At 47.1% G+C, this 12843-nt stretch overlaps 1 protein-coding gene across 1 annotated transcript in view; it reads left to right on the top strand.

Moving 5' to 3' along the window:
- PCLO (piccolo presynaptic cytomatrix protein) overlaps positions 1-12843 on the top strand; it is a 321244-nt gene that overhangs the window by 59945 nt on the left and 248456 nt on the right. The gene's annotated exons all lie outside the window — the stretch shown is intronic.

Below are 12843 nucleotides of genomic sequence, written 5' to 3'. Positions count from 1 at the left end.
TAAGATGACAGAGTCAGATGAGGGTCCTCAAATTACACGTTTTATTTCCGAAGACCACACGCATGCGGAATGCGACCCAGTGACCCTTCAGTCAGGTGCCTCCGAATCACATTGAGATTATGCTTCAAAACCATCATATATATATATATATATATATATATATATATATATATATATATATATATATCTATATATATATATATATATATATATATATATATATATATATATATAATCACACAAAAGCAGAACTGGGTGTGGACTAAAGGTGTGTGCTTAGGGATAAAGAAATAAATGTGGCAGTGGGCTTCTTTCCCCCCTCCCTCGGGGCCCTAGGGGAAGTTGAATCGGTCAATTCTCAGATATGCAACCCAACAGTTTCCAAGCCGCCTACACAACTCTCAGATATGCAACCCAACAGTTTATCTTGCAAACTAACGACTTTCCAAGCCTCCTACACTCCTACACTGGCACCTGCTGATAACAAAGGCAAAACTCTAGTGATGACTAAGAATAGGAATGTGTGGGCAGCATACACTGAAGGAACAGTTCCACAGTTCCCTCCAAGGGCACGCTAAGGGCATGCTGCCGCAGAAAAAACAGGAAGGGTGATAAAGGCTGTCCAAAAACCAGTTGGGCGCTGCCCAAAAAAACAGTTGGGTAACATGGAACATTTAAAGCAACATTTTAAAGCAAGGTTTGAAGCCTGACAGCTGATGAATACACAACGATTGACTATTGATTAAATATTCGACAATGGCTCAAATATGACCACCTTGCGTATCATCATCATAACAGTTCCCTCCTTGGTCATATTTGACCATACCCAGCCATACCTGATACTCACCAACCGAGTGGACCCCTATTTGGTTCCTGTAGCAGCTACCTCTCGGTCCCCGCGCCTGCCAAACGGGATTTACGAATGCCGTGGATAGCCATAAACATTCTCCAAATGAGAAGTCCCCAACTGCCGGTGGTTCAGGTTAGCTTCCGTTACCTTTTGTCTTCCCCCTTTTGTCCTGCCTACTGCCACATGTCTCCCGTTAAGCTGTAGTATACAAATTATATGCTAAGTCCATACCATATTAACATACAATACTGTTTTATGTTAGCAGCACTTGTAATACTATCGTTTAAGCAATTCTACAAAAGCAAGTAGCACTCAAGGCACGGGTGTAAGCTCGTCCAGCGCAGAAGTCACATCTTGCACTGGAAGGCAAAACAACACGCACTCTCTCCTGCGTTAGTTATCTGTTTTAACAAAGAGGAATGGTTGTAGACCTTGGCCTTGGTTCACGTGTATGATGTCTACCTGGGGTTCCCCCTGAAAGCCCTGATCGTCCCTCTCCCCATTACTGGCCGAGTCGTCCTCAACAGAGAGTTTGCTGTTAATTATTATAATGGCCTGGGTGAGGGGTGACGCTGCGCAGCATTTCTTCAGACAAATGGTAATGAGAAGTTTGATTAGAAACACCCTAAAAATTACCACTACGGTGATTAAAAGCACTGACTCTATTAGGCGCAACAACCAACCTCCGCAGCCCTGGAAGATTGACTTCCACCACGCGTAACCTTCCTCACGTTCCACTCGATTGCTATTGAGAACTTCAACCACCTTTTTAATTCAAGGCCACCGCACGATTAGTTATGTCCTTCGGGTCCGGAATCCAGACGCAACATTCTCCTTAAATCATCCCACATACCCCTTCTTGTTCCGCTAGAAGCATGTCTAGAGCTACTCTGTTCTGCATTACCATAGCGCGCATTGATACTAACATATCTGTTAATTCTGTATAGTAAGCCATGGTTACATTACCTAAATATTCCAAAACGTGCGAAAGCTTATCTATCCTAATGCTATTAATAGTAGTACCAGCATGTGGCATGAAAAGGCCAAATAGCCTTTTCCCACCAGGTGCCTTTGATAACCCCCAAGCGCGTTGATACACCGGCCCATCCCTCTGGATCCCTCGTTTCTGACGCGCTGCGTCGGTACCGTGGTTGTGAGGTGGTGTGGTGAAAAGTGGTTTTAATCCTGCTGTCCGGAAATACTGAGGCTAAATAACAACTCCCTTCCCACCCTTTTGGTAGGTAGGGGTAAGCTTTGTCCCCGCAGACTAAGTGAATGCCTTTTGGCGGGATCATTCCGTTGTCATGATGTAAGGCTGCTTTTATTGTGAATGTTACTTGCTCCTCCACCTGGGTGTCGGGGTTAACAGCGATGATTTCCTGGTCAGCCGATTTCAGGAGGGGAAGTTGAATCTCGCACTCTGACTTTCCCATGCTGTTTGCTCCCTGTCCTGTAAAACAGACCGCTCCCCTGGTGTTTTCTACCCATAGGGGAGATGGCACCACCACTACATTGGCACTCAGATTTTTCCCTGCATAGACCCGTTGTGTGTAACCATGGGCTGAGGTCTTAGCTTCGAGTCCTTCCACTGGTCCGGTTATATGATTGAAGATGGTTATGGTAGCACGAAAAGAGGAAGTCCGGTCACGAGGCCAGATGGTGGTTTAAGGCACACCCAGCACTCACTCCGGTTCTCAATATTTGCTATCTCTTTGGTTAGGGCTACAAAGGTATTCCGGGGCCTTGTTGGCGGCCCCTGTCTGCGTACATAAAAGTGTATCCAATTACTCCGTGCTGTGTGGTTGCTCCATAGAACGTGGCAAAAGTATGCCAACTGGGTGTCATTCGATACTTTTGGGATTGTAGTTATCAGACTCGCGTGCTGGCCCCATTCATATCCTTGTCTGGTGTAGGACCCCTTTTGTCCTCTGTTTCTTTACTTGTCGAGCTACCAAGAGATCCCGCCCCGCTATCACGCAGTACCATATGATGGCCTTAAGTTCCTTGTGTCGTTCTACCAAGTCACTAGACCCATCTGCTAGGATGCAGGGTATTTCTATGAGTTGTTGAAGTCGGAGCAGTGGTGCCTTTCGGTCTATTGGGTGTGGAATCATTGACGAAAAAGGTTGGGTGCGGTTAACTGAAAAGACTCTTACTGTGTCCAACTCCTTCAAATGGGTTGTCCCAAAATTTGCATATTTACTTGCTGTCCCCTTTTCTCCAGGTACTTCTCTCCTGCTTCGTTGTATCCATGTTGTTAAATCACTCCCGTTTCCCCTTTCGTGGTCGAGGTGTAGGAGGCGTGTATGGTTCCCAGGGTCGGAGGCTGTCAGTTTGTTGTCTAGTGACAGGCCGCCCCCGCAAAGGAGTAGCGTCGGCACCAGGAGTTGCATGTTGTGTCGTCAAAGGTCCTGTCGCTGTCTCTGGTATTACAATGTTCCTGTCGTCTAAACCTGCCTGTTCCACGTTCGGCAGGGTGTCCAGCTCAGGTTCCAGTTCCACGTCTGGCGGGGCATTTGGCTCTAGCTCCGGTATCCCAGGGTCTCTGTTGTCTACGTTTTCAGGTCCCAGGTCCAGCGGGGTGCCTGGCTCTGCCTGCAGTGGGCCTTCCCACACTATCTCACCCTGTCCTGCTGGGCCGGCTCCGTCTTGGTTTGGTGGCGGTGGAGGGGGTCCCTGTAGAGATATCACGTCTTCCACCTCGTCGTCGTCTTCACTATCTCGGTAAAAGATTGAATCGGACACTGCCGGAACCTCTGCTGGGGTTACCTCCTCCAGTTCCCTAGTTTCGGCAGCCTCCTTGGGTGCTCGTTTACAGTGTGAGTGGTGTATCCATGCACTCTTTCCTCTTACTTTGATGGCCGAGAGCGTGGTCAAAAGTACAGTGTAGGGTCTGTCCACTTGGGTTGCCGGGCGCTTTTCTGCAGGAACTCTTTCACCCAAACTCGTTCAGCGGGTTGAAATCATGTAACGGGTCTCCAGCAGGTATTGGCAACGCTTCTTGTACCTGCGAGTGAAAAATCCGAATGGTAGCAGTGAGTGTCCTGCAATAATTCATTATTCCGTCGGTCATGCATGACAAATCCCAATCTCCCATATCTGGCGGAGCCGAGGCCGGTAACTGCAAAGGACATCCCGTTATTATTTCGTGGGGTGAGAGCCCCCTTGTGGCATTATTTGTTGCTCGCATTTTCATGAGCGCTATCAGCAGTACGTCTGGCCAGGGCATTGACTGGCCCTCGCAGAGTTTGGAAAGCATATGCTTTAGAGTTTGGTTCTCCCTTTCTACTGCCCCTGCTGACTGAAGGTGGTACGGACAGTGTAGTTTCTGGTTAATACCCAAGCCTTCGGCTAGCTTTGCCATCACTTTTGCTGTGAAAGACCCTCCTTGGTCCGAGGATAGTCGTGTTGGAATCCCAAATCGCGGAATTACTTCCTGTAAAAGCAGTTTGGCCACCGTATCAGCTTCCTGGTTGGTAGTGGCAAAGGCCTCTACCCACTTGGAGAACATATCCACGATTACCAACACATATTGGTGATGTTTGTATGCCGGCATTTTTATAAAATCCATCTGAAGGTGTTGAAACGGTCCAGACGGGGGTGGGTGTGCTCCCCGTTTCTTGGCGGCATACTTCCTATTATGTCTACCACAGGTCGCACAATTGCTAACCACCTCTGTTGCTGCTGTCATTACGCCTGGGGCATTCCAGGTTTGACGAATAATTTCCGTCACTCCTTTTATTCCCATATGGCCCTGCGCATGTGCAGTGAAGACCAGCCACGGTAGCAATATCCGGGGTACAAATGGCCTATTTCGCTCATCCACCCATACTCCATGTGTGTGTTTGCTTTGCACCCTCCTTCAACCTCCATGATTCCTGTTCTTCCATAGTTGCGGAGATCTGCAGGTCCTTCAGCTGTTCTTGGCGTTTGTGGGCCGTCTACCATTTGCTCCACGTAAAGTTCGGTTGTTGGTTGTGGGTTCGCCTCCTCCTCATCGAGCACTGTTTTTGCCGCAAAATCTGCTCTTTCATTGCCTTTTGACACGTCATCTGTCCCTCCTGTGTGAGCTTTGCATTTAATCACTGCAATCTGCTGCGGCTCTTGTGCTGCTCGTATTAGTCATTTGATCAAGTCCCCGTGTCGAATAACCTTCCCAGAGGACGTCTTAAAGCCCCGCAAGGCCCAAATGGCGGCGGAGTCATGTAAGATGCCCCAGGCATATCGGGTATCTGTGTATATGTTCAATGTCTTACCCGCACTCAGCTCACATCCGCATATTAGCGCTTCCAGCTCAGCTTGTTGGGCTGAAAATCCCTTTGGTAGCAATTGTTTCCTCAAGGTGGCGCTTGTGGTGCATACTGCAAAGCTAGCAATCGTTTTTCCCCATCGGTTCTTCCTCGCCGCTCCATCTACGAACAGTTCCAATTCCGCATTCTCGATCGGGGCTTCCTGTAGATCGCGCCTAGCCTTTGTCTCTTCCATCAGCACTCGTTCACACACGTGTGCCTCTCCCTCATCGCCCATTGGCATTAGGAAGGCTGGGTTCAGTGGCAAACATCTTTCGATCGTTATATTAGTTGCCTGCAAAAGTACCAAATCATGTTGAACTGCTCGTGCCGCGGATATATGTTGTGTCTTGTTTTGCCATATCAGCGTTGCCACATCATGCGGCACTTTCACGGTCAGCGGAGAACCCAAAACCAGCGTCGCTGTTGCAGTTACTGCGGATTGCGTTGCTGCCACTGCCTGTAAGCACCCGGGATAGGCGGCGGCGGCCGGATCCAAATGACTACTGTAGTACGCAATCGGCCTATTTTCCCCTCTGTGTTCTTGCGTCAGCACCGCTTGGGCGAACCCTCCTCTTTCGTGGACGAATAGGGTGAAGTGAAGATCATAGTTTGGTAGCCCCAATGCTGGTGCTTTTGATAAGGCCTGCTTCAATGTTTCAAAGTCTTTGTTCACACCATTCGTCCAGGAGATCTTATCCCCCTCTGCCTCCTTTACCATGTCGTACAGTGATCGTGCCCGAACCGCATAATCAGGTATCCACTGCCAGCAGTACCCCGTCATCCCGAGGAACCGCCGTAATTGTCACAATGTAGTGGGTTTTGGGTGCTCTAGGATTGTCTCCACCCGTTCAGCTCCGAGGCTTCTCTGCCCCTGCTCCAGTATATGTCCCAAATACGTCACTCTTGGCTGCGAGAACTGCAATTTGTCTTTGCTGACTTTTTGGCCCTTTCGGGCAAGAGCTGTTAACAGCGCTACAGTGTCCGTTTCACATTTCGTTTGATTGTCCGAGCATACCAACAGATCGTCCACATATTGTATCATTACTGATCCTTCCGGGAGCTCAATGTCCTCCAAGTCCTCCTTCAAAGCCTACGAGAAGAGCATTGGACTATCGCAGAACCCTTGTGGAAGTACAGTCCAGGTGTATTGTTGTCCGTCGTAGCTAAAGGCAAACAAGTGTTGCGACTCCTTGGCGAGCGGTATGCTAAAGAACGCCGAGCACAAATCTACCACGGAAAAGTGCATTGCAGTGGACGGCACCCCTGACAGTAGCGTAACAGGGTGTGGCACCACGGGAAAGGACGCTTTCACACACTTATTCACTGCCCGCAGATCTTGTACGAACTTCCATTTGTTTCCCCCGGGCTTCTCCACCCGCAGGATTGGTGTGTTACATTGGCTTTTAGTAGGTATTATCACCCCTTGGTCGCGTAACAATGCTATCACCAGAGCGATCCCCTCTATTGCCTCTTTGCGCAACGGGTATTGAGCCACTCGAGGCAGGGGTATCCCCTCTTTTATCTGCATGGACACGGGCGTTGCGGCCAGCACTCTGCCCACATCATTCGGATGTCGTGTCCATAGTTCGACAGGTACTTCCTGTAATATTTCCTCCGTTCTCGTTTTTCTGTTGGCCTGGCGGCGGGGCCTTTCGCTGTTCATCTCGTGTCTTTCTTGCATACATGTCAAAATCTGATCAGGCAAGCATACCTTCCATCCATCCCCCCGTCGACTGGCCTGTAAAGTGCTCTGGGTTTCACTATCCCTTTCTGGTGGTTCCGGGGCGCATCTCAATCTGGTCATCATTCTTCCCAATTCTCCAGCACTATGTCCTTTACTGACCGCCATTTAGACGTGCGGGGTAAGTCCTTCTCTGTGCTTCATTAGCTCACATTCCTTGGCGGTTAGTTCCACCTCCATTGCCGCTCCCTCTTTTCCGATCCACAAAGCGGTTGTCATCAAAGTGCATGTGGCGGTGTAATCTTCATGTACTCTATCCGAGTAATCAAAATCCTGCCCTGTTTCGTCATAATAGACCGTACAGTGCAAAGGCAGTTCCACTTCGTTCAACTCATTGTCGTTGCTACGCAACCATTCCTCTACATCCCGCAATCTTTTCACACTTTCCCAATCCCTAGTCAGTTTATCTCTCCCCTCTTGTGACACAATCCGCAACCAATAAACTACCGGTCCGAGTTCGGTCATCATGAGGGTCATTACTTCCTCTTGCAATGCTAGCGGAGCATCTTTGAAGACTCCGTCTTGCTTGCACATTATCGTACATCCCATTCTGCACAACAAATCTCTTCCGAACAAATTCATCGGGGTGTGTTTAGCTACCAAAAATGCATGTTCTCCCCACAGGGGACCTACTTCAATTCAGAATTTGTCCGAAATCGGGATATCCTCTCTCCGTCCCGAAACCCCCACCACACTCACTGACTTGCCTGAGAGTGGCAGGTTCTTTATCTCTCCTTGTTTTAGTGTTGACCGGGTGGCCTCTGTGTCTACCAGGAATGTTACTTGTCTCCCCTCTACGTTTAAGGTCGTGGTCAATTCCCTTACGTTCCGTGTTTCTCTTTGCGGAGCCACCACGGTGTCCTCATATCAAGAGTTTCCTTCCGCTACTTCCCCTCGCCTCTCATATTCTCTAGGGGGCGCCGTTGGTCTCTCCTGCTGTTGTGGTGGCCGTGAGCCCCAGCCTCGTTGTTTAGGCGGTGCCTTGCACTCCTGGCTCCAATGCCCGTATTTACTGCAGTTAAAGCATTCTCCCCATCTTTGCGGCTCATTCTCTCGGTTCCAAGGTCTCCGCTGGTCCCGTTCGGCTTCATACCGGGGTTCCCAATCTGGGTTGTTCCAGTGAGGCCTTCCTTCCCTCTCTTCGTATTTACGGCTCTTCAATTCGAGGTTTCTTACAAACAGAGCTTTGGCATCTTTCTTTCCCCTCCGTTCCTTTTCTCTTAGAGTCTGCCAGGCTTGTCTCGCCCTTTCAAACACAGCATCCACTCCAGCCATTTTCCACCCTGGTATGTCCGCCTTCACCTCTCGCCTTACTTCGTCGCACAGTCCATCTACAAACATAGTGTTCAGGAAATGGAGGGGCGTCTGTGCTATGTTATTAAATCCCGAGTGCAGTTCGATCTGTTCATACAGTCGTGCTTTGGACTCCGCAGGTGATTCCTTGGGATTCTGTGTAACATCCTGTATTGCCTGCCAATCCATTACCCTTGGGGCCATCTCCGTCGCAAGTTCTTCCATCAGGGCTTGTACCCTACCCCTGTACACTGCCTGTGCTTCTCGGTCGGCTCCCTCTGGGTAATATTGGTTTTAAGTGGTATCTTCCTTTCCTTCTCGTTTGACGCCCCATTCTGCCGAACACGGGCTCCAAACCGCGCTAGGCAGCACAGCAGTGCAGATAAACCCTATGTCCGTCCTGGTTGCCCTTGCATTTTTATCTGGTTGTGTAATATCTGAATTGCCCTTCTTGGGTTTTTCTTTATGCATTCTTCCATGCAAGCTTTTACTCCCCAAATGTCTTGTGGAGTCCATGATCTCCAAACCCAACCTCCCCCTGCCGCTTGCATCATGGGGAACTGGTGAATGTCAGTCCCTCCTCTTGCTCCGCCCACCCATAAGACGGGGTAAATTCCTTTTCTCCTCCCAAGTCGTGTTGTCGTCTTTCGGTCCACGTCGTCGTTGATTTCTGCTATCTGTGCTAACGCTTGCTTCAACTTCTCCTGTCTCTCCTCACTCTGTATCTTGACCTCCGTCAGCTGCGCTGACGCAGGTCAACTATTCTAAGCGCTTGTTCCAGTTCCTTCTGTTTGTCCTCTCCCTGGGTCTTAACTCCCGTTAGCTGGTCTTGCGCTTGCTTTCGTTTCCCTTGTTGTTCCTCGTCTTGCATTTTTCGTTGGGTCACAGTCCCTTCTAGTCCGAGTCGCCTATGCTCTGTCTCGACTTGCGACTCCATTAGCTACGCGGCCAACGCTTTCCAGTGTTGTCCACTTTGTTTCCGGCCTCCTGCTTTGCCCTCTGTCAGCGCATTACTCACTGTGTTCAATATCTTTGGATCTAAGGATCCAGTCAGCGGAAAGGGATCTTTTCTCCCCGTGGTCCACTTCACCCAGTCCTGTATTCCCTTTACGTTATCGATTCCATATTTGTCACTGATACCTTTCAATGTTGTTCCTTTTGGTATCTTCTCGTTCTTTGAAGATTTATTCCCCATCTTTTGTTCTTATCTTATCAACCGCCTAATAGCTGCAAATCGTTTCTCCTTTTACGTCGGGACCGAAATCCCTTTCAAACAACCGCCTTAAGCCTCAAATCCCAATGAAGGCCTCCAACCTTCCCTCTCTATGGTACAGGATTCCAATCTGTTCCCTCCTTATTTCACATGGATACCTTTATCCTCTACCCTTCCAGGTTCCACAAACACTGCCTGCCAGCCCCCCCCCCCTTTGTGCTCTTCAGACAAACCGTATTCGAATCACCTCATATGTTTTTACCGTTACAGTTCTTGATTCGAGCAGATCCTCGAGCTGCGTCCGGCGGGGCGCTGCCCACCAAGTGTACAGTGCTCGCCTAACTGGGGCTCCCTTTTTTAGGTGCCCTACGTGCGATCGTCACGTACCTTTTAGCTGAACCCTTGCGATCGCTGTACACCAAGCGGAGTCCCACCATCCACACCGCCAGCATCAGTCGAATCCCATCCTCGTTGCCAATTGTTATGACTCTCCACCCGGCCGAGTAAGATGACAGAGTCAGATGAGGGTCCTCAAATTACACGTTTTATTTCCGAAGACCACACGCATGCGGAATGCGACCCAGTGACCCTTCAGTCAGGTGCCTCCGGATCACATTGAGATTATGCTTCAAAACCATCATATATATATATATATATATATATATATATATATATATATATATATATATATATATATATATATATATATATATATATATATATATATAATCACACAAAAGCAGAACTGGGTGTGGACTAAAGGTGTGTGCTTAGGGATAAAGAAATAAATGTGGCAGTGGGCTTCTTTCCCCCCTCCCTCGGGGCCCTAGGGGAAGTTGAATCGGTCAATTCTCAGATATGCAACCCAACAGTTTCCAAGCCGCCTACACAACTCTCAGATATGTAACCCAACAGTTTATCTTCCAAACTAACGACTTTCCAAGCCTCCTAAACTCCTACACTGACACCTGCTGATAACAAAGGCAAAACTCTCGTGATGACTAAGAATAGAAATGTGTGGGCAGCATACACTGAAGGAACAGTTCCACAGTTCCCTCCAAGGGCACGCTAAGGGCACGCTGCCGCAGAAAAAACAGGAAGGGTGATAAAGGCTGTCCAAAAACCAGTTGGGCGCTGTCCAAAAACAGTTGGGCGCTGCCCAAAAACACAGTTGGATAACATGGAACATTTAAAGCAACATTTTAAAGCAAGGTTTGAATCCTGACAGCTGATTAATACAGAACTATTGACTATTGATTAAATATTCGACAATGGCTCAAATATGACCGCCTAGCATATCATCATCATAAGAACTCCTACTCATTACAAGCCCTCAAAACTATCAAAGTAAACAAATGGTCCATAGCTATTCTTATCTTATGGCCAGCTCTTTCATTCATTCAACAAATACAGTACAGGGGAATACACAACAATGTCATAAAGTTGTTTTCCTCCAAGTGAGTATGAAAGTTGTGCAGGAGTTATGTAGCATAGATCGCGTGTCGGCAGCCGAATCGCAGCGTAACATCTCTCTCAATTAGGCGTCACTTAGTGAAAACCCTCTGCTCCATTACAGCATTTTCAGAAGCTCTTTGCTCTGATGATCTCAGGCATTTTCAGCTCTCCACACTCTTGCGTTATAAACTCTGCAGTCTCTTCAAAGCTCTGCACAATCGGCCGATCTCTTCAAAGCTCTCTCTCCTCTTGATGCCCAATAACTGTCAAACATGCGATATCAGTTGATAAGCCCCATGCCAGAGCTAATTACCAGCTTTTACAATGCGGATTCGCCACACATTGTCCTGTGTCTTCATTGCAAAGCCTTTGTGTGTGTGTTTTGTAGGAAGAACATTTAAACATAGGAAGAGAACATAAAAACACACATCCAGAGGTTTGAAGGGGGAAGACAACAGTAGGGTAGGGGAAAGAAACATCTCACTGCATATTATAGCAATGCATATCTCACCTCAGAATTAATTACGCTATGTTTACTCCGAACAAATATTATGGAGATAACTGAACTATTCTAAGCAATTTTACATAGCCTTAATGATCATTCTTCCCACAATATATATATATATATATATATATATATATATATATATATATATATATATATATATATATATATATATATATATATATATATACATATATATATACACACACAAGCACTCCTCACTTAACGACCTACCTGTTTAACGACCGCCCGAACTTACGACCAGCTCTCCGACCAGTCGGTATTGTACACTGTACGAGAACTTTGGTTGTGGAAGCGTCAGCGCGGCATCTCAGCGTCAAGCATCTCATCTCGCATCACCCTTTCTCAGCCTCAGTCTCGTTCCCACAGTCAGTCGGTATTCACTACACGAGCATTCGCAATCTCCAATACTATGTATTTCGTCCATAAATTTGTACTTTATTGTGTATCTGTATAATCGGAGTATCAGCGGTGAGGCGGCAAGCATGGACGTAGAAGCAGCAGAAAAATTTGTTTACCAATTTGATGAAATCATCGAGAAAGGCGTTACCATCCGGAACAGATCTTCAATGTGGATGAAACCGGACTTTTTTGGAGGATAATACCCGAAAGGTGCTACATACACAAAGAAGCTAAAACAATGTCCGGTTTCAAGGCTTTCAAGGACAGGGTTACGTTGTTGCTGGGAAGAAATGTCGCTGGGTTCAAGTTAAAGCCTTTCTTCATCTATCGCTCCGAGAACCCACGTGCATTGAAGCAGGTTCATAAGCACACGCTGTCCGTTTATTATCGTGCAAATAACAAGGCATGGATGAAGTTATCAAGTTGGAGTTTCCTTTAGACCTTTTCCTTATTCAGAATAAATAAAAACGATTACCTGTATTTACAGTATGCAAACCTTAGTAATGTATATTAGAGCTGATTTCCTCTATTCTGTTTATTACAGTATACAGTACACTACTGTATAAACATTTAAAAACAAATCCTTGCTTATCGACCAATTCGCTTAACGACCTAGTCATAGGCACGGAACTCGGATATATATGTATATGTATATATATATATATATATATATATATATATATATATATATATATATATATATATATATATATACAGTAGACTAGGCGTAAGTCGTCACCATCGGGACCGAGAAAAAAGTGACGACTTAGAAATGTGACGACTTACACATATGCGAACATTCATGATGACTGTGGGGTGAAGGATGAAGTCGCGCGTGGCCTGGACACATATGTGTGAGAGCCGGCTATTGTACCAAAAGGAAAACACAATCCTCGGGGCATAGGTGGGGGGTGAGTTGGTGAGTTGGAAAGTGATCAAGCAAAGATGGAATTCATGAATCAGTTTATCAAAAGTAAAGATAATGAACAACTCTGTAGGACAACTCGTATACCATCGGTGATGGTATGGTGACAAATTACATGACACACAGTCATCGTGGTGATGATTACC

The sequence above is a fragment of the Eptatretus burgeri genome, chromosome 9, assembly GCF_056783735.1.
Source record: "Eptatretus burgeri isolate ZD-2024b chromosome 9, Ebu_testis_v1, whole genome shotgun sequence".
Taxonomy (NCBI): domain Eukaryota; kingdom Metazoa; phylum Chordata; class Myxini; order Myxiniformes; family Myxinidae; genus Eptatretus; species Eptatretus burgeri.
This window is presented reverse-complemented; position numbering and strand designations above follow the sequence as displayed.